The following is a 22,309-nucleotide window of genomic DNA, read 5'->3' as shown; positions in this document are numbered from 1 at the left end:
TTGGTAGTGATATTTGTAGAAGTGCTGGGTAGTGGTGGTAGTGGTCATTGCAATGGCGATGGTGGTAGCTGCAGTAATAGTTGTGGTGGTGGTTTGGTAGGAGCTGTGGTGAGGTTGGTAGTGATATTTGTAGAAGTGGTGGTGGTGGTGGTCATTGCAATGGCATTGGTGATAGTGTGAGTGGAGTGCTGAAAGTGGGGAACCTGCATAAAAAAGAGAAGAACTTCCCCTACCCCAGCAGACCCAACAGAAGAACAAACCATTGACAATGGCAGCCGTACAGTCAAAAGTGTAATTAAATATTTGAAGTTAAGGAAATCATTGGACCATCAGATATTGTTACTTGAAAATATCAAATGCACTTCAGCATTCACTAAACATACTCAAACGTGTTGCTTCACTGGTCATTGACACACCAAAGTTTCAATGAAGTTAGTGGGGAGCCTACAAGATTATCTGCCATCTTGCCAACAACTTTGGCCATCTTTTTAAATTCAATGTCTCTACATCACCTGTGCACTTGCTTCATCATCATCCAGTGTTTTATATCTGGGTTTTCTCCCTGTTAACAGCGGTGACTGGATCTACCTCAATGCCATAGCAACTGAGGCAGGCAGATGCTGCCCACCCCAATCTTTGGGCTGGCTGGTGCCCATTCTCCCTTGCTACCATGAGGCTTTTTTGGAGCTGGATTTTCTACAGGGAGCATACCTATTTCTTTATTACCCACAAGGGGCTAAACACAGAGGGGACAAACAAGGACAGACATAGAGATTAAGTCGATTATATCGACCCCAGTGCATAACTGGTACTTAATTTATCGACCCCGAAAGGATGAAAGGCAAAGTCGACCTCGGCGGAATTTGAACTCAGAACGTAGCGGCAGACGAAATACGGCTACGCATTTCGCCCGGCGTGCTAACGTTTCTGCCAGCATACCCTTACTTACCCCCAACCTCAGTCTCTAGACACGAGTGGTCCCAAGACCAAGGCCTTTACCACAATTTTTAAGAAACATGGTGGAAAACTAGCTCAGGAAGGCAGGGATGCTAATCCCTGAGGCCCTTTCAGAGCCCCCTACCTAAAATCAAAAACCAGTCCAGCATCCATGGCTTTCAGAAACATTTTTCATATTCAGAACTGTCAAAGCATCGAACAAACTAGCCGCATTAGTTGTTAGCTGTTAGGGGAGGCGCAATGGCCCAGTGGTTAGGGCAGCGGACTCGCGGTCATAGGATCGCGGTTTCGATTCCCAGACCGGGCGTTGTGAGTGTTTATTGAGCGAAAACACCTAAAGCTCCACGAGGATCTGGCAGGGGATGGTGGTGATCCCTGCTGTACTCTTTCACCACAACTTTCTCTCACTCTTACTTCCTGTTTCTGTTGTACCTGTATTTCAAAGGGCCGGCCTTGTCACTCTCTGTGTCACGCTGAATATCCCCGAGAACTACGTTAAGGGTACACGTGTCTGTGGAGTGCTCAGCCACTTACACGTTAATTTCACGAGCAGGCTGTTCCGTTGATTTGGATCAACTGGAACCCTCGTCATCGTAACCGACGGAGTGCTTCCATCCATAGCTGTTAGGATACTGCATCTTTTCAAAGGCCCCATGCTTCCTGAAATTTGCCACTCTACTCCTCATAGGCCTAGGCATCCTTTCCTCTTCATGGTTCTTTGTTCCTTTTAATGTCATTTGTGTTTTATCCTACATAATATGTATGTATTTTTGGCTTTCATTGCTGTCTTTCTTAACTTGACTTATTTCTCTTTGCTCTCACCTCTTCACCCTTTTCTAACAAGTTATTCGATATCTGAGCAATGAATACAATAAGCCTACTGTTATTACCTCTGCCTTAACCAAAGCAGAGGTATTGTTTTCAGTTGTGTTTGTTTGTTTGTTTGTTTGTCCATGGACAAGATATCTCAAGAACCGCTGAATGGATTTGGATGAAACATTCAGGGATGTTTGGCCTGGCACAAACTGATTAGATTTTGGGATCGATCTGGTGCCAGACAAGAATTCTGGATTATTTTTCTGGGGATTTTTTTCACTTAATTTTTGAGAGAGATTGGGTTCATATTTAGTATTCTCGTTTGTGCGAGCAGTCAAGTTCATTTCAGATATTCTCATTTTAAAAATCATCTCTGGTTAATTGCTGAGAGGACATTGGTGTTGCCTTGGCAGAGGTTTGCGCTCTCTGAGTGTTCTTGTTATTATTATTAAGTTAGTAAGCTGGCAAAATAATTAACATGCTGGACAAAATGCTTAGCTGTATTTCATATCATAACATTATGAGTTCAAATTCTGCTGAAGTCAACTTTGCCTTTCATTCTTTCAGAGTCAATAAATTAAGCACCAGTCATGGAGTGGGGTTCATATAATCAACTAGCCCCCCCCCCCAAATTTCTGGCTTTGTTCTTATAGTAGAAAGGATTATTATGGTGGCAGGATTTTCCACATGTTGCACAGAATCTGTGGTGATATTTCTTCCAGCTCTTTACATTCTGAGTTCAAATTCCACCCAGGTCAACCTTGTCTTTAATCTTTACTGAGTAGAGGGGTTGATGTAACTGACTTCCCCGTCCCCTCAAAATCCTTGCCTCACACCAAAATTAGAGAGAATTATTATTATCATCTTGCAAAGTATGACATGCAGCAGCCACTTGCAGATAGAAGAGAAGGGTGTCGGACCCAATGACTGGTGTATCATCATCAACGGCATCAAGAAGGGAAATAAAGATGCACTTGAAAGATGCATCTACTGAAGCAGCAAGCTGAACAGAATTAGCCCAGATGAGATGCAGAGCAAGCTTCTGGAAAGACTAATATTGATCCTTTAATCCTGATGAGATAACTACAAGAGAAGTTTAAGCTCAGACTAAGCTAGTGAGTCTGGTATTTGTTGTCTTGGAGAAGGCTTTGAGAGGGTATCATCCTTTACAGCCTGGGGTGTCGCTGCAAAAACTAAGGGTTGATTAATGGTTTGTGAGATTTGTGCAAGCCATGCACAAAAGTGTTGTTATGAAGGTGAGAGCCACTCAAGAGTTGAGTGAGGAATTCCTGTTGCAGGTTGGAGTACAACATAACAGAGACATTTAACTCTTTTTGTTATTGTATGTCTGTTGAAATATGTTGCTTTTGTAGCAATTAAGCTTGAAAATAATTATGTATTTAGTTGAATAACTTTATCATTATTAAGCTGGTGTTTGGAGCATAAATTAGCAAAACAATTTCATGGTTTTAATTGAGATCACTAAACCGATTGTTACTTTATTTCTATTGAAGTACACTGCGTTCATTTCAATTAATTTTGAAATTAATGACGTATTTATTAAAAGAACTTTGTCTGGCATTTGGAAGATAAATCAACATAAAATGTTGATGGAAGTTTTTCATTTAAATCACTTTAAACAAGAAGGTTGTGTCATATAATCAGGGGACAACCCCAGTGTGGTTGGTACTAAAAGGGTTAAGACTGGTTAGCCTTGGAAACTTCTACATAGTAGTGACTTATTTCTTTCTCAAAGCTGAATTGATCAAAGATTTAGGGAAGAAATTTAAAAGTTGGAAGCAAAATCTAGAAAGCAAACCTAGCAAAGATGAAAAGTTTTGAGCCATCAGGAGACAAGACCGGACCTTACTTCAATTAAGGAAGTGGCCACAACTGATGATGTGACCACTTCCTAATGTATAACGGGAGTTGGTAGGACTGCTGTAATGTATAATCATAGGAGAGATGTTGTGGGATCACAGGCAAGGTGATAGAAAAGGTTCATTTCTTATATGGCAGATTGTACTGGGGGTCAGTTACTTAGATGGAGCGGAGCGTTTTGTAATAGAGTGGGGGGGATACAAAGGAGGGGAATGGGTGTGTTGTAATAAAGAGATAGGAAGGAGGGAGGGTGAGTTTGGGGGGAAGGTTGTAAAGAGGTGGTAGGAAGGAGGGTGGGGTGGCGTGTTGTAATAGAGGGTTTAGGTGGGAGTGAACAAACAGTTAAAGGAAAATGAATTTTTTCAAACTAATCCTGGAATATATATTTCAGTAATGAAATAAAATGGCAAATTGTGTATTGTCTTTGAAAAATGGAACATCCAAAAACATGGTCTCATATAGACAGACACACACACACACGCACACACATACATATGCAAATTCATTCACTGACACATACACATAGTTACAAGGGTAGATGCATACACCCACACACACATGCATACACACACACACATAAATACACAGGAAGGACATACAAACGCATAGACTGAGCCACAGGAAGGACACTCACAGACACACACACACACACACACAAAAGTCTGCTCTGCCAGAAGTAGGTCTTTGTGATTTCCCATGGATAGTTTAATTTTAAAAAATTAACTTATTTCTGTGTTAACATTGTCACATAACCTGGCCAATACAGATGTTACATAATATGGCCAATATGGAAGTTATATTTGAGATTATATTTATTTCTCATTACACTTGATGAGCAATAGTGTTATTCAAGGAAATATCTGCAACTCAGTGCAGAGCAAATATATCAAGGGGCTTCGTTCTTGAAGCACCAGTTTTTTTGTGGGTTTTGTAACTGGTGCATAGTTTCATAATTGATATGCATCAATGAAAAATAAACAGGTGCAGGCGTGGCTGTGGGGTAAGAAGCTTGCTTCTCAACCACATGGTTCCGGGTTCAGTCCTACTGCTTGGCAGCTTGGGCAAGTGTCTTCTACTATAGCCTCGGGCTGACCAAAGCCTTGTGAGTGGATTTGGTAGACGGAAACTGAAAGAAGCCTGTCGTGTATATATTTATATATATATATATATATGTGTGTATGTTTGTGTGTCTGTTTGTCCTCTTACCATCACTTGACAACCGATGTTTTCTCTCAGGGCAGAAAACTGAGGGCCACAATATCCTGTGTGTCCATTACTGATAGCTGTAGGATGTGATTTGTGGGAGATTTTGGCTATTATGTCTAGCAAGTCAAATAACCATATCAAGGCTTCTTTGTGAGTTATTTAGTCTGTTGCTGTTCTATCAATTGTACTAACTTTCCAACCAACAACAGCTGTACTCCACCTGTTTAATTTATTTACACCTGCTTACTAGCAGGTGTAAATAATTGTTTCTAAAGTGTATACCTTTGGTCATAAGTCCACTGGATCAGAACTGACTTGGGGCTAAACACCACCACCACTAACAACAACAAGAACAACACTACAATTGTCACTACCAACACCAATGCTACCACCACCACCAACAACAACATTGCTAACACCACCATCAGGACCACCACCAACACCAACAACAACAACATTGCTAACACCACCACCACTACCACCTTACCCACCACCACCACCACCAATATCATTAACATCACCATTACCACTGCTGCTCTCTCTACATCAACTGTTCTATCTTACAGCAAATGAAAGCACATTGGATCATGTAACTCTGGGTGCACTCTGCCAGAAAAAAAAAGTAAAGAAAAAAAAACTAGTTGGACACAGCTGAAATACCTTTGATCCTAAACCTCCTTGATCACAGCTGATCCAAGGCTTAACAAGAACCACGTCAACAACAATAGCTATAAAAACAATCACGGTTTATTACTTTATTGAACTTGATTGACAGATTTAAATTGAAACCAGGGATGGCTTAAGTCAAACAGACCGTAGTGGAGGTGGTGTTGTGTCTGAAGATTTGAAGATCTATTATTTGTGTAATAGTAAACTTATTAACCCTGTTTACTAACCTACATTATCAAATGTCACAAACGTGACATTATTTCTCCGTCCACCCTCTCTTGCTTTTTCTGCTTTTTCTCTGTTGCTCCTCCGCTGTTTCTTCCGCACACTGCAGATATTATATTACATTACATCACATACAGTTACTTTGTTCCTTTTGTAAAATGAAAATTAGGCTTTTGTGTGGTGTGGTAATTAGAGAGAAATGATGCAGCATTATAAAGTAAAACAAAGGTTGAAAGGTTGGCGAACTTGCATCCATGTAACCACTCACTCAAGCACATGTGTATCATCATCATCATCATCGTTTAACGTCTGTTTTCCATGCTGGCATGGGTTGGACGGTTTGACTAGGGTCTGGGAAGCTAGGAGGCTGCACCAAGCTCCAGTCTGGTCTGGCAAGGTTTCTACAGCTGGAGGCCCTTCCTAATGCCAATCACTCCGAGAGTGTAATGTGTGTGTGTGTGTGTGTATATATATATATATATATTTATATATGTTGCCGTGACCAACCAGACTATCAGATGTTGCTACACATCACTGGTCACAATGCACTTCGCATTGTTTTAGCCTTCAAATGACGCCACCCCACTGGCTAAGCGAGCAGGCCAACGTAAGAAAGAGTGAGAGAAAGTTGTGGTGAATGAATACGGCAGGGATCGCTACCACCCCCTGCCAGAGCCTTGTGGAACTTTAGGTGTTTTCGCTCAATAAACACTCACAATGCCCAGTCTGGGAATCAAAACTGTGATCCTATGACCGCAAGTCTGCTGCCCTAACCACTGGGCCAGTGCGCCTCCACCTATATATGTGTGTGTGTGTGTGTGTGTGTGTGTGTGTGTGTGCATACATATGGTGGCCAAATGCATAATGTTATCTTGTCTGTCTTTATGTTCTGAGTTCAAACTCTGTTGAGGTTGACTTTGCCTTTCATTCTTTAGGGGTCAATAAAATAAGTACCAGTTCAGTACTGGAGTCGAGTATTATAAAAAAAAATCTGCCCTCTTTGCCAAGCCATGTGGAACCAGTGTCTGTGCCTAGTTTCTGCATTGACTACCAGATGAGGGATTGGAGGACTCTGTCAAAGGCTTTCTCCATGTCAACGAAGGCCAAGTACAGAGGTTTATCTTTGGCTAGGTATTTCTCTTGCAGCCATCTTACCAGAAATATAGCATCAGTGATGCTTCTCCCTGGCACAAAACCAAACTGCATCTCATCTAGGTTTACTCTCCCTTATTAGTTAAGCTATGACTCTCTCTGTAACTTTCATCACCTGATCCAACAATTTGATACCTCTGTAATTATATATATATATATGTAAATATATGTGTTTGTCCTCCCAACATCACTTGACAACTGATGCTGGTGTGTTTACATCCCCGTAACTTAGCAGTTCAGCAAAAGAGACCAATAGAATAAGTACTAGGCATACAAAGAATAAGTCCTGGGGTCGATTTGCTTGACTAAAGGTGATGCTCTAGCATGGCCTCAGTCAAATGACTGAAACAAGTAAAAGAGTAAAAAGAGTAAGAGTATATATATATATATATATATATAATATATATATATATATATATGATGGGCGTTTCTAAATTTTCTCTCCACTAAATTCACTCACAAGGAATTGGCTGACCTGGAGCCATAATAGAAGACACACAAGTGGAACTGAACCTGAAACCATGTGGTTGCTGAGTGAGCCTCTTAATCACAGAGCCATGCTTGCACTTCCATATTTATTAATTTCTCATGACTTAGAGGAAAGGAAGGGTTCATGGCCCTTTTTTTCCTGGATTTCTAAGACTGGTGTGTGTGTGTATGTGGAGGGGAGGGTGTAGTAGAGTTAGCTATCCTTGGGAGGCTCAATTTAGATGCTTGCAATAGACCTCTTTTTAAGGGCCAGGTGGTGCTGTTAGAAAGGGAACACGCAAGATAAGACACTCCTACTCTTCTGCGCAAGAAAACAGACAGCAAAACAAGTTGTGTGTGTGTGTGGGTGGATTTGGGGAATGAAGCGAGATATGATACACTGGGAAAAGATACACCAACATGAAGTCGTTCAAGTAATTTTATAAACGAGATTTTATTGTTTCACTCAGTTTTTCAGCTTGTTAGTTAAAATTTTAGTGTGTGTGTGTTTCTGAAGGCGTGTCTGTGAGTATATATAAGTGTGTGTGTGTGTGAGTGTGTTGCTTGCTTTATATGTGTTTGTGTGTATGTACGTGTGTAAATATGTAACAGTGAGTGTATGTGTGTGGGTGAGTGCATGTAAGTGAATGTGCATTTATTTGATTGAATGTATGGCTCTGTGTGAGTCTGTGTGTGTCTGTATATAAGTATGCATGTATGTGTATACATGTGTGTGTGTGTGTGTGTATTATCCTCAATAGATGATATTCTATCAGCAATTGAAAATTGTTCAATTATCACAACCATTCCAACTCAATTTCTCATCTCCAAACATCATTTATTTTTTTTATAATGCCTATTTTTCAATTTTGTGTCTTTTTACTGAAATAATTTTACAGTTTTCTATTATGGAAATCAGATATATCTCACACACACATACGCATATAGACGTATATGCATTTGTATGTATAAGAGCGAGTGTGTTTACATATGTGTATGTAGATAACATATATACACACAAATATCAGTATCTACGCATGTGTGTGAGTGCATGTGTATAGTTATGCACATACATATATACACGTGTGTGTGTGTGTGTGTATATGCATGTGTGAAAATGTGTATGTGTATATATATATATATATATATATATTTATTTATCTGTATGTATATTACATATGTATGTCTTGGCATATTCTGCATTATGGAATTTTATTTCCCTTGGTTTCCTGAAGTTAAAGAGAGGATACATCTTGCATTATGGGGCTTCATGTTAATACAAGATTTCCATAAATATAACAACATTGCCCTCATAAAAGGAATGCCAACATATATATATATATATGTGTGTGTGTGTGGTGTGTGTGTGTGTGTGTGTGTGTGTGTGTATGTATATATATATATATATATATATGCACATACACACACGCATGTTTCTTATTTATATATTGTACACTTCTTTGATTTTTATTGCTTTATATCTCTACACTTTTTTAGTCATGCTTTCACTCTCTTTTGTGTAGCAAGTTACAAGGTGTCCCCAACAGTGCAGGTACCACAACACATGTGTCACCGTTAATGTGTGCATGGCACATATTTTGAGTAAGCTGTATCTATTGAATTATGAGTAAAATCCACCTGATGGGCCTCTATGCAGTTCACTCGAGGCTATAGAAAATGACATTTTCTCAAGATGCCATGAAGTAGGATAAAACTGGAGACATCATGGCTGAAAGGCAAACTTCTTAACCACCCACCCTTGTGCACCTACAATTCATACACACAGTCAGTCACACACACATGTACATGCATGCATAGTATGTTCGTGTGGAGGCGCAATGGCCCAGTGGTTAGGGCAGCGGACTCGCGGTCATAGGATCGCGGTTTCGATTCCCAGACCGGGCGTTGTGAGTGTTTATTGAGCGAAAACACCTAAAGCTCCACGAGGCTCCGGCAGGGGATGGTGGTGATCCCTGCTGTACTCTTTCACCACAACTTTCTCTCACTCTTACTTCCTGTTTCTGTTGTACCTGTATTTCAAAGGGCCGGCCTTGTCACTCTCTGTGTCACGCTGAATATCCCCGAGAACTACGTTAAGGGTACACGTGTCTGTGGAGTGCTCAGCCACTTACACTTCACGAGCAGGCTGTTCCGTTGATCGGATCAACCGGAACCCTCGTCGTCGTAATCGACGGAGTGCTTCCATCCAGTATGTTCGTATGATCCAAAGATCCTGGTGTAGGAAGCTGGTAAGCCTAAATCATGTATACAGATAGTATAGATGGCAAAAGATGGACAATATATGATAAAAAGAGTTTATTAACCACTGTAAGTTACACATTCTGTCCCATATTGAAATCAATAGAAATTTCAGTAAGCTGATAGTTGCCATACAACTTGCAGTTTAGAAACTGAAGTTGTTAGAAATGTGAATAAAATTCCAAGTTTGTAAAGAATGGAAACGTTAAATAAAGACTACAAATGTTTCATAGCTAAAACAATATTTGTGATGTAACATGTATCAGGCATAAAATTTGCTTCGCTAATCTTCAGGTCTTATTACTTTCAAGCAGTTTATAAGTTGTGTAACAAACATTACTTTACCTATGAAACATTTGAAGTCTTTATTTATCTTTTTCATTCCTTTCATTCTTAGATTTTTACACACATATATGTGTATGTTGGTACACACACAAATCTATCTATCTATCTATCTATCCATCCATCCATCTATCCAACTATCTATCTATCTATCTATCTATCCATCCATCCATCCATCCATCTATACACGCTCATACACAAACACACAAATACCTACATATGTACATATTTATAAAATGTATATATATATATATATATGTGTGTATATATATGTGATATATGTATGTATAGAATAATTATATATTTCCTTGTTGTTATTGATAAGTAACCCAACAAAGATATGACAATGCTTAAATGGAAAAGAAAGAGGTTGATGGTTAAGACGTGTCAGAGCATACTCTCAAGTTACGGCAAAGGGCTCATAAGGGAAGCAGTACGGGAATATGAGAGGAGAGTGGTAAACGGGGATAGAGATGGGAGTTGAGAGAAATGCTGTGAGGGAAGACTTATAAATATCAACTGCTGTTTCAGAAGTTTAAAAATGGCAGTTGTGATTCCTGGAAGATGAACCACAATGAATAACGAATATTTGAGAGAAATAGTTGAGTCATTTCCTTGTCAAAGCACCAGAGATTCTCCATAGAAACTTGGAATGAGACAATCAAGCACAGCTGTTTGGACATTGAAGATTTGGCATGGCTGACTGGACATTCAGCCTGTTTTAGTGACAGAGCCACTCCCCTCTCTCTCTCTTTTTCTCACAGATAGAAAAAGAGAGAGAGAGAGGGGGAGAGACATTACAATTTGTTAATTGAATACAATTGACACAAAAACTTGCCCCCCCCCCTCGTACTCAGGGAAAGAAATATGCTCACACTGATACAAACAGAGAGAGGGGAAGAGGAGGGAGAGGGGCTTTAAAATTTATTAATTGAAGGTGATTGACATAAACACTTTTTCTCTCCTCTACAGACAATTATGCTCACACGCATAAACAGTGAGATAAACATGTTCTCTCCCCTCAAACACATCAAGAAATATGCTAATGTACATAAACAAAAAAGGTAGGGAGAGATATAAAAATGATGTCAAATGAGTCCTCATCAGATCAGTGGCACCAATTTGGATGTTTCCAAACCTCTCAAACCCACAGAAACTGAATTTGCCAAATTCAATTGTTTGTGAATATCTCCCATGAATTGGAGGAAATTACGAAGTGGATATTTAGTTACCTCATGAAGCTTGTGTTTGAAAATTGAACCATTTGTAGCAGTCTCATCATGAGGAAAACAAATCTCTTGTTTCTGCACTGCATCCTATAGTGATAGTAAAAATGGCTCACACCCTGGACCCTTTTTATCCAATGCCATCCACCTTTCTTAATACTGTTTTCTGTCCTCTCCACTTATTTTTACATTGATCACCCTATGAGCCAACAAATTATCTCTCTTCTACCAGCCTATTACTATGTCTATATAACCACATTGCTCCCTCATATCTCCTTCTCTTTCTCCCATCCTCTCTTTTTCTTATCCTTTTTACTGTATTATCATTATTATTGAGGTGAAGAGCTGGCACAGTTGTTGGCATACCAGACAAAATGCTCAGCAGCCATTATTCTAGCTCTTCATATTCTGAGTTCAGATACGGCCACAGTCAGTTTTGGCTATCATCGTTTTAGGGTCAGTGAAATAAAATGCCATTTGGGCACTGGGGTTAATGTAATCAAATAACCCCTTACACACAAAATATCAGGCCTTGTACCTCATCATCATCATCATTGTTTAACGTCCGTTTTCCATGCTAGCATGGGTTGGATGGTTCAACTGGGGTCTGGGAAGCCAGAAGGCTGCACCAGGCCCAGTCTGATCTGGCAGTGTTTCTACAGCTGGGTGCCCTTCCTAACGCCAACCACTTCGTGAGTGTAGTGGGTGCTTTTTACGTGCCACCTGCACCAAATGTGGCTCGTACCTAATGTAAAAAATAATTATTATTAGTTTGGAAGCACTCCGTCGGTTCCGACGACGAGGGTTCCGGTTGATCCGATCAACGGAACAGCCTGCTCGTGAAATTAATGTGTAAGTGGCTGAGCTCTCCACAGACATGTGTACCCTTAGCGTAGTTCTCGGGGATATTCAGCGTGACACAGAGAGTGACAAGGCTGGCCCTTTGAAATACAGGTACAACAGAAACAGGAAATAAGAGTGAGAGAAAGTTGTGGTGAAAGAGTACAGCAGGGATCACCACCATCCCCTGCCGGAGCCTCGTGGAGCTTTTTTAGGTGTTTTCACTCAATAAACACTCACAACGCCCGGTCTGGGAATCGAAACCGCGATCCTACGACCGCGAGTCCGCTGCCCTAACCACTGGGCCATTGCGCCTCCAATTATTATTAGTATTCTGTTACTCTTCCCTCGCATCCTTTTCCTTCACCGTTCCTCTCATCTCCTTTCTTCTACCTCCTCCCAACATACATGTATCATTGGTCACCCATCAAATCTTATCCAGTTTCTACAGTTATCACCTACTTTGTGGACTTATGAAAAATATATGCTGAGAGATGTAATGAGTTGCAGCAGTTCAGGCCTATTGAACACAGCGGCATGAGACTGAAGTTGCCAGAGAGAAACATTCAATTTGAATATATTACACAGACAGACAAACATATTTGCAAGCATCCAAATACCACATATACTACATACACACACACACAAATACACATACATATTTATATATGCATACAGTAGTTTGAATCTTTACACACACACACACACAAATACACATACATATATACAAAAACATATATATAATATACATACAGTTGTTTGAATCTTTACACACACACACACACACACACACACACATACATATATACAAATACATATATATATATATATATATACACATACAGTAGTTTGAATCTTCACACACACACACACACAATACACATACATATATACAAATACATATTTATATATACATACAGTAGTTTGAATATTTACACACACACACACACACACACACACACACACACACACATATAATACATGCACACACACACACACACACAGTATATTCATGTGTGTGTTTGGTTATCTAAGCACTGATTTTGTCTCTATTTCCTGTGAACATAAAATGTTCAGCATTTCAAATGCAAGTCATGGGATGAAGTATATTATTTTTACATATGTATGTTTATATGTGTGTATATATACATGTATGTGTGAGTGTGTTTACATCACACACACACACCACACACACACACACATGCACACTATACACACAGCCAATGAAGCCTTACTGTATTGGAATGAATAAGTTTTCTATTCTGACACTGTTTATAAAGCTGTAAATGTTTTTATTTATAAATAATGTACCACAGTTTTCTCAGCCATGAAATTCTATGCAACACACACACACATCAAATTATCCAATTCATGCCTGTATGATGGTGATAATGACTTATACACATGCATATAAATGTGTGTGTATATGTAAAAATGTGTGTGTGTATATGTATATATATATATATATATATATATATATATATATATACACACACACACACACATATATATATATATACACATATATATATATATATAGACACACACATATATATATATATATATATATATATATATATATATATATATATATACATATATATATATACACACACATATATATATATATATACACACACACATATATATATATATATACTCATATACATAAATATATGTACATGTATAAATATATGTTTGTGTATGTATTTATAAGTAAGTGTGTATGTGTGTGTATACACAAACGCACACGCACACACACACACACATGTATACATGTATATAAATGATGATGATGATGATGATGATATGTATATACAAACACATTTACATGTGTTTATGTTTGTGTCCATGTTTGAAAGGGATGCTTGGAGGGGGTCAGTTTGATTACAACAACAACAACAACAACAGTAACAGCATAATAACAAAAATATGTGATGATGATGATGATGATGGTGGTTACTGTGATGGTGGCAGTGATGAGGGGAGGACGGGGCGGGGCGGGGTGGGGTGGTCGAAAAGAAACAGAAAAAAGGGGAGGAAATGCATGGAAGGAGGGGGACAAGTGGAATGGTGATGATAATGATTTCTAAGTTTGGCACAAGGCCAGCAATTTTTTTGGGGGGCGGGGATGGGAGATGGGGAGAGGTGTAAGCCGATTACATTGACACCTTCCACCCCGCCACCAGTACTTATTGCATCAACCCCCAAAAAGAATGAAAGGCAAAGTTGACCTCAGCGGAATTTGTGGAACAACAACAACAACAATAATAATAATAATAATATTAATAACATCATCAACAATGATAATAATACTAATCATAATTATAATAATGATGATAATAATTTTTCTATTTATTGACCACCCAGTACTTGACTGGTACTTTGTCAACACAAAAAGGGTGAAAGATAAAGTCAGCCCGAGTGCGATTTGAACTCGGAATGTAAAGGGTTGGAAGAAATTCCATTAAGGCATCTTAACCAATGTGCAGCAAATAATTCTGCCAACTCACTGTTTTTGATTATTAATTATAACGATGACTGCATCCTTTAAGGCCCTCATGCTTTCCGAAATCCGCCGAAACTACACCTGATTATATATACACTTTAGATGAGTTGTGGTGCACCTGAGCACTGTACACAATTATTATTATTATTATTATTATTATTATTATATTATTATTATTATTATTATTAATTATTATTATTATTATTATAAGAAGAAGAAGAAGAAGAAAAGATGGAAGAAGAAGAAGAAGCATTGGAAGAGAAGATGAAGGAGAAGAGAGTGAAGGAATTCACAAGCATCATCATCATCATCATCTCTACCAAAAACAACAACTACAACAGTAGCTGCAACAAGAAGAACAGGAGCGATGACAGCAACGACAACAACATCAACAACAAAAACGGCAATATCATCATCTACGACAGCAACAGCAACAACAGTAGCTGCAGCAACAAGAACAGGAGCGATGACAGTGATGACAGCAGCAGCAACAACAAAAAACAGCAACAGCAATATCATCATCTACGACAGCAACAACAACAACAGCAGCAGCACAGAGAATAAACAGAGAGGATGATGGCAATGATGACAGCAACAACAACAACAACAACAATAACAATGATAATGATAATAATGACAGCAAGAAGGACAGCACTAACAACAACAACATCGATGACCGCAAGCAACACCGACACCAACAAGAACAACAAAAAGAATTCGTCAACAATAATGGTCGTAAATGTTGAGTGAAGAATTCTGCAGCTAAGCTATATATAAATACATATATGTATATATAGATATATATATGCATATATATATATATATGTGTGTGTATATATATATATATATATATATATATGCATATATTGATATTGTTGATGTTACACAACACACATTGAAGAATTCTGCAGCTAAGCTATATATAAATACATATATGTATGTATGTATATATGCATATATATATGTGTGTGTATATGCATATGCATATATTGATATTGTTGATGTTACACAACACACATTGAAGAATTCATAACAAATGACACTAACCTGGCTGCTGGAATGAGTCTGCGAGCAAAAGAATTCAAATGCTGTGCGTGTGAAAATGGTAAATTTCGCTACACCTTGGACAAGTGCAACAACATGCAGATACTGCTTATTATTAATTCACTCGCTTTCCCCGTCTCTTTCTCTCCTTGCTTCCTTCCTTGCTTCCTTGCTTCCTTCCTTTCTTACTTTCAGTGTTTCCGTTTAGCGGTGTGCTTTATTTCGTGTGGTGTGTGTGTGTGTGTGTGTGATTCTCCTGGCAGCCGTATGTCATCTACATCAAACATCTGGTGGACGTCTGCTAGCAGACACAACTCCAGATGTCTCCTCACACTGACACAGGCACCAGGCACCAGCTATAATAATATTATTGCCATTCCGTTGCTGCTGCTGGTGGTGGCAGTGGCGGTGACAGTAATGATGGAAGTGGTGGTGGTGGTGGTGGTGGTGATTGCTGCTTGCTTACACTCTCCTTCTCTCTCTCTCTCTCTTTCTCTCTTTGATTATACCTTCACTGATATTACTACCACTGCAATGCAGGGTGGGTTACCTCAGCTATATACCTTCACTCTTGCCATTACAGCTGGGATGATAGGCAGGTGGGTGACCTCAGGTACTAAGCTCTACTGTTGCTGCTACTGCAGTCGTGGTAAGTGGCTTACCTCAGTAACTTATCATTAGTCTTTTAGTGGTGGGTAAGGTAACCTCACTAACTTACCTCAGTTGCTCTTACTCCTGTAGGCATGGCAGGTGGGTTGGGTTACCTCAATAACTTACCTCTAATGTTGTTACACTATTTCAGTAACGGGTGGGTTATCTCATAAATTTACCTCTACTGCTGTTACTATTGTAGTGCTTGGTGGGTAGGTTACCTCAGAATGTCCCAAGAATTGTTACCATAGTAACAGTAGGTGAACTAACAGAACAAGATTACTTTTGGTGTTGTTACTGCATGTGTAAGGTACCTCAGCTTCTGGTTCTCTTTACTCTTTTACTTGTTTCAGTCATTTGACTGCGGCCATGCTGGAGCACCGCCTTTAGTCGAGCAACTCGACCCTGGGACTTATTCTTTTGTAAGCCCAGTACTTATTCTATCGGTCTCTTTTTTGCCGAACCGCTAAGTAACGGGGACATAAACACACCAGCATCGGTTGTTAAGCAATGCTAGGGGGACAAACACACACACGCCTATATCTACATATATACGACGGGCTTCTTTCAGTTTCTGTCTACCGAATCCACTCACAAGGCTTTGGTCGGCCCGAGGCTATAGTAGAAGACACTTACCCAAGGTGCCACACAGTGGGACTGAACCTGGAACCATGTGGTTGGTAAACAAGCTACTTAAGACACAGCCACTCCTGCGCCTGATTGTCGTATATTTACTCATATATTTACCCAAGAAGGGTGGGTTACTTCTCTAACCTATATCTAATGTTGTTACTACAATTGTGAGTGTGGGTAAACTCATTAACTTAACCCTAGTCTTGCCACCAAAATGATAGCGGGTAGCTTACCCCAATAAATTGTTACTGCCACATTACAAGTGTGTTATCACCTGTTGCTTGTTGTCTTACCTCAAGTATTGTTACCCCTTGTGGTAAGAGGTTTATCTCATTATGACTTGACTTTATCATGGCTATCACAGCAATGGAGGGTTGGATACTCTTTACTCTTTTACTCTTTACTCTTTTACTTGTTTCAGTCATTTGACTGTGGCCATGCTGGCGCACCGCCTTTAATCGAGCAACTCGACCCCGGGACTTATTCTTTGTAAGCCCAGTACTTATTCTATCGGTCTCTTTTGCCGAACTACTAAGTAACAGGGACATAAATACACCAGCATCGGTTGTCAAGCAATGCTAGGGGGACAGACACAGACACACAAACACACACATGCATATATATATTTATATATATATTATATATATATATATATATATATATATATATATATATACACACATATATACGATGGGCTTCTTTTCAGTTCCGTCTACCAAAGCCACTCACAAGGCTTTGGTCAGCCCGAGGCTATAGTAGAAGACACTTGCCCAAGGTGCCACGCAGTGGGACTGAACCTGGAACCATGTGGTTGGTAAACAAGCTACTTAAGACACAGCCACTCCTGCGCCTAGATAGACCTAACTTCTTAAATGATTTACCTTTTTTTTTCGTTATTACTCCTAATGATGGCTGGGCTGCCTCTGTAATATACACCTTTGTTCTTACAACAGTGATGGTAGGTGGATTACTCCAATCCACTCAGCTGGCAAAAATGAGTTGTGTCCCAGGGATGAAAGGTGGATTAGCTCAGTAACTCTAGTGTGGTTACCCCAGTGATGTTACTTGAGTAATGTTACTGAGCAGCTTGGAGATCAAGGACTTTCTCCAGGTTGAGCCTCTACTTCTCTGCATTGAGTGGTCACAGCTCTGGTACTGGAGACATGTTGCTAGAATTTCGTAAAAAAAGGATTACCGGATGGGTTCTTTAAGCTGAGTCAACTGGCAGGGGATCGAGGGGTAGATTAAGAACAATAAGGGTTGGATAATATCCATAGTTTCAGTTGGTCACCCTTGAGAATCCAGCCTGAGAATAATGACAGTGGCGGTTGCTTCTGGTAGGACCCTAGGGAGGAGATATCTAGAGACTCTACCTTCAATGACCCTCCCAGGAAAAGTGGACGGAGAAAATGAATGGACGGATTAAATCTTCTACACAAGAAGCTCTCAGTCGGCCTGACAGGTGATTTCATGCCATTTCTTGTTGGAGAAGACTTTTGTGGATTCCATGGACAGCGAGGCTCACCAATGGAGAGGTTCTTAAGCAGATAAGGCCGAAAATGTCGCTAGAAGCTAGGATCACCAAGCATAGATTGGCATATTTCGGTCATATTATGCGGAGAAAATCCCTGGAGAAGGACATCATGCTCGGAATGGTCAGTGGCAAGAGAGGAAGCGGCCGACCAAGAACCCGCTGGCTTGACACCATCAAGAGTGATACCGGAATGGACATAGCCAATCTGAAAGAAGCGGCCCAGGATAGAACTGACTGGAGGACACTGATCCAACGAGTGACCGAGAGTCGACTTCGACTGAGCAGATAGAGAGAGAGAGACACTCAATGGAATCCTTACCAACTCCTTTTCTGCATCTTGAACATGTCCCCTACCAACACCGAGAGCAGTGAAGCCCTGTTTTCTTTCCTTCTTGTCAATGCAAACCTTTGCCCTTGCTAGATTCAAGACCTCTTATTTCTAATTTTTGGTTCCATGTTTGAAACTTCTTCTCTAATTCTTTCGCAAATTCATTTATGAGAACAAGGTTGGAACACAGAAGTCCCATGCATGATGGCATTAAACTCTTCTGTTGTGACTTGGAGAATTGTAAAAACAGATAAATGTTAGGTATGGAACCTTGATGGGTACCCAATCTATCAGCTAAATTCCTACTTCAGTTTCATGCTAACTCTCACCTTGATGAAAGCTCCTCTCTATAGAACTTGCACAACTCTCACATGGCATTCATCTGTAACCGAGTTTCTGTAGTTATGTCCCTGGCTGAGGAAATGTACTTCCTGACCACAGGGTTTCTAGGTCAGTTGCAGTGTGTGGCACTTTGGGTAAATATCTACTACTATAGGCACAGGAGTGGCTGTGTGGTAAGTAGCTTGTTTACGAACCATATGGTTCCAGGTTCAGTCCCACTGCATGGCATCTTGGGCAAGTGTCTTCTACTATAGCCTCGGACCGACCAAAGCCTTGTGAGTGGATTTGGTTGATGGAAACTGAAAGAAGCCTGTCGTATATATGTATATATATGTATATATGTGTGCGTGTATGTTTGTGTGTCCGTGTTTGTCCCTCTAGCATTGCTTGACAACCGATGCTGGTGTGTTTATGTCCCCGTCACTTAGCGGTTCGGCAAAAGAGACCAATAGAATAAGTACTAGGCTTACAAAGAATAAGTCCTGGGGTCAAGTTGCTCGATTAAAGGTGGTGCTCCAGCATGGCCGCAGTCAAATGACTGAAACAAGTAAAGAGCTGCCGACTGACCAAAGTCTTGTGAGTAGATCTGGGAGATGGAAATTGAAAGAGGTTTCGTCATACACTCACACACACATATATATATATATGCCAACCCCCCATGCTTGCGAAGACATGTTGGGGCAAGCGAAATCGAAATCGAAATCGAAACCAAATTGAACCAGCCAGGATCCCTGGCCTGGTGGTATGTAAAAAGCACTATCCGACTCGTGGCCGTGGCACGTAAAATACTCCAATGCGACCGTACGACAGGCACCCTTGCCAACCCCCTTTGCTTGTGAAGACATGTTGGGGCAAGCGAAATCGAAATCGAATTGAACCAGCCAGGATCCCTGGTCTGGTGGTACGTAAAAAGCACTATCCGACTCGTGGCCGTGGCACATAAAATACTCCAATGCGACCGTACGACAGGCACCCTTGCCAACCCCCTTTGCTTGTGAAGACATGTTGGGGCAAGCGAAATCGAAATCGAATTGAACCAGCCAGGATCCCTGGTCTGGTGGTACGTAAAAAGCACTATCCGACTCGTGGCCGATGCCAGCACCGCCTCGACTGGCTTCCGTGCCGGTGGCACATAAAATACACCAATCTGACCGTGGCCGTTGCCAGCCCCGCCTGGCACCTGTGCAGGTGGCACGTAAAAAGCACCCACTACACTCACGGAGTGGTTGGCGTTAGGAAGGGCATCCAGCTGTAGAAACATTGCCAAATTAGACTGGAGCCTGGTGCAGCCTTCTGGCTTCCCAGAACCCCGGTCGAACCGTCCAACCCATGCTAGCATGGAGAACGGACGTTAAACGACGATGATGATGATGATGTAGGTATGTCTTTGAGTGTGTGTGTGAGGCGGTGTGTATGCTTTTACCTCCTCATCTTGATATCACACGAGTGTTGTAAACGAGTATCATTTACAATGAAGCAGATGTTCTGTGTTGAGATACCCTCACCTATTTCCAGGCAAGATAACATTTCTCATGACCTGATGTGTTTTTCATGGAAGGCTGGAAACGAACAACTTTGCTTGTGTGATGGTGAGGCTCATTTAGAACCATCACATGATGTCAAAACAAGAGGACACACAAACATTATATATACATGTGTGTGTGTGTGTGTGTGTATACAAACCTACACAAGCACACACATGAATGCAAATACACAGAGGCACAGACACAAAGTCATTTACAATTATGAGCTTAATGGTTTTTGCTGACTGTTATACTAAGGAAATTGCATGGATTCCAATATATTTGAAATTCTCTGCCTTTGTTTCTATTTATTTTCAAAATAATGAAGAATTTAGTCAAGCAACTTTATGCTTATTAATAGAGGTGCAATGGCCCAGTGGTTAGGGCAGCGGACTTGCGGTCGTAGGATCGCGGTTTCGATCCCAGACCTGGCGTTGTGAGTGTTTATTGAGCGAAAACACCTAAAAGCTCCACAAGGCTCCGGCAGGGGATGGTGGTGATCCCTGCTGTACTCTTTCTCCACAACTTTCTCTCACTCTTACTTCCTGTTTCTGTTGTACCTTGTATTTCAAAGGGCCAGCCTTGTCACTCTCTGTGTCACGCTGAATGTCCCCGAGAACTACGTTAAGGGTACACGTGTCTGTGGAATGCTCAGCCACTTACACATTAATTTCACGAGCTGGCTGTTCCGTTGATCGGATCAACCGGAACCCTCATCATCGTAACCGACGGAGTGCTTCCATCATGCTTATTAATCCAGTGTCAGGAACATAAATTAATGTGGAATGTTGAAGAAGGTTTTAATTTAGATTACTTTAACACTTTTCTTACCATATTTCAGTTGAAATACACTGCCATTGTTTCAATGAATTTTGCCAAATAATGAAGAATTTGATAAAGTAACTGTGTCATTATTAAGCTGGTGTACTCTCTTTACTCTTTTACTTGTTTCAGTCATTTGACTGTGGCCATGCTAGAGCACCGCCTTTCTTTAGTCGAGCAAATCGACCCCAGGACTTATTCTTCGTAAGCCTAGTACTTATTCTATCGGTCTCTTTTGCCGAACTGCTAAGTTACGGGGATGTTGGGAGGGACAAACACAGACACACAAACATACACACACACATACATATATATACATATATACGACGGGCTTCTTTCAGTTTCCATCTACCAAATCCACTCACAAGGCCCGAGGCTATAGTAGAAGACACTTGCTCAAGGTGCCAAACAGTGGGACTGAACTCAGAACCATGTGGTTGGTAAGCAAGCTACTTACCACACAGCCACTCCTACGCCTAGTGTCTAACATAAGTTAATTTTGATGGAAGTTGTTAATTTCAAAACAGAAAGCTTCTACCAGAGAATCTAGAATGGTTTCAGGCAGATTGGTGGCAGGATTGTAAGAAAGTGCTGATGACAGAAGTGTCCATGTGTTTAAATATTACTGCAATCCATCATTTTCATAGTGTAGCCTTCATTGTACAGGGTGGGCCAAAAGCCATGCACAAAATAAGTTCAGTATGCTCCAGAATTGTCAGATATGCTTCAATTTTTCTAAAATTGAATAAAATAAATACAGTAATGATAAATACACATATAATTGTACAAGATGAACAAAATGAAAGGTTTAAAACAAACAATTTTTATTTTATTTTTTAAAAATTTAATTTAATTTAATTTAATTATTTTTTTATTTATTTA

The 22,309-nt window shown here is 40.2% G+C and overlaps 2 protein-coding genes across 3 annotated transcripts in view; one reads left to right on the top strand and one right to left on the bottom strand.

Moving 5' to 3' along the window:
- Positions 1-15,968, bottom strand: part of LOC115224733 (neprilysin-1-like) — a 76,796-nt gene extending 60,828 nt beyond the window's left edge. Inside the window, exon 1 of the mRNA XM_029795608.2 lies at positions 15,598-15,968. The gene's annotated coding sequence lies outside the window, so the exon portion shown is untranslated. The remainder of the gene's footprint in view (positions 1-15,597) is intronic.
- The window catches only part of LOC115224732 (endothelin-converting enzyme homolog), a 154,199-nt gene that overhangs the window by 11,733 nt on the left and 120,157 nt on the right, over positions 1-22,309 (top strand). The gene's annotated exons all lie outside the window — the stretch shown is intronic.

The sequence above is a fragment of the Octopus sinensis genome, linkage group LG26, assembly GCF_006345805.1.
Source record: "Octopus sinensis linkage group LG26, ASM634580v1, whole genome shotgun sequence".
NCBI lineage: Eukaryota > Metazoa > Mollusca > Cephalopoda > Octopoda > Octopodidae > Octopus > Octopus sinensis.
The sequence above is the reverse complement of the archived record's forward strand: the minus strand, read 5'-3'. Positions and strand labels throughout refer to the sequence as shown.